This window comes from Canis lupus, chromosome 7, assembly GCF_048164855.1.
Source record: "Canis lupus baileyi chromosome 7, mCanLup2.hap1, whole genome shotgun sequence".
Taxonomy (NCBI): Eukaryota; Metazoa; Chordata; class Mammalia; order Carnivora; family Canidae; genus Canis; species Canis lupus.
Window position 1 is genome coordinate 19,098,038 of NC_132844.1, and position 1,458 is coordinate 19,099,495.

Consider the following 1,458-nt stretch of genomic DNA (forward strand, 5'->3'; position numbering starts at 1 on the left):
TTTCTCCAAAGTATGTTTTTCCCACAACATCATTTTTGATGTGATTTTATAAAATGTAGACAGAAGAAGAATGTAAGATAACTTCACAAAGCGTTTTTTCTTTTGATATTTTAAATTCATAATGGCCTCAACTGCCATAGTTTCTTAAAATAATTTGATATTTTGCTCTGTTCTAGTTTATATGTGCTAGGTTAAGAACTGGACTGCACAACATTCAAGACTGTACTCCTGATTCCATAGATTCCTGTCAACACTTTCCAGGAAACTTCAGATAGTTTGATAGGGCTATTGCTTGTGCAATGTACTGCAAAACCATTGACTCAAGCATTTTAAAATACAGAATATAATCTATTAAGTGTTTGCTATCCTGATGGGATAGTGAAACGAATCTGTTTAATAAGTTAGGATGTTTCTCATTCGTGCTGGTTTATAAATTTTGCTTGTATACCTGTTTTAACCATCCATGCATGTTTAATAGCTCTTTCTATAAAGTCTACTTGAAGGTTAATCTAATGTCTGTATTAGGTCAATAGATTCTATAGCAAAAATCTATGCAGATGGGCTATTAAATGCTATCAAAATTACTCATGCAAGTGATAGTGGTCATTTATTTTATCTTAATTCCCTTAGATTATGGGGAAGATCTTGAAAGAGTATACAAAAATGTTATAGAGGAGGTAGAAATCTAGGAGCTACTGTTCATCTCTTTTTTTTTTTTCCAAAAAGGGATATAGCTAATTATAAGTATATAAAATATTGAGAATGAAACTTTTCTTTTGGCATAATTTTTGAAAGAGCAGAATTGATCTCCTGCCCCATTTATGTCTAATTCAAACTATAAGTTTACTGAGAAATGTGTGTGTGTATGTGTGTGTGTGATCACCGAATAATTTAACATAATAACAAAAAAAGTCACAGGTCTTGACTTCAAGAGTTTAAAAATCTGGTGAATTGTGAAATGGATGTTTAGTACAAGAAAATTTAGTTTTACAGAGGTACACTTATCAATATATTCAAGAAATATTTATTGAAGGTTCAGTATGTGTAGTCTATAAAAAGACTTAAAACAAAACATTCACAGACGATAAGGAAAAATGAAAACAAACATAAATAAGTATTCTAATAATGCTATGCATCTGGTATTATAGCATAAGACAAGAAGGATTTGGAAATAAATCCGGTGGGATTGGAGTGGGAATGGAAGGTTGAAAAAGAGGTCTTCTCATCACCTATCTGATAAGTTCTAAGCTAACTGACCTGTCATCTAAAGCCCTCCATGAAAGGAACTATGCCCACCTTTCCAACCTCAGTAAATGTCAATCCTCTGCCTCATCTTTTATGTATATATCAGAAAAAAAAAAAAAAACTGCCTGAGGTTCAACAACTCATCCCCATTCATACTCTACCCTGCACATGAAGTGTTATCTATCACTTGCTTGTGTTTGCTCACACAGTCTC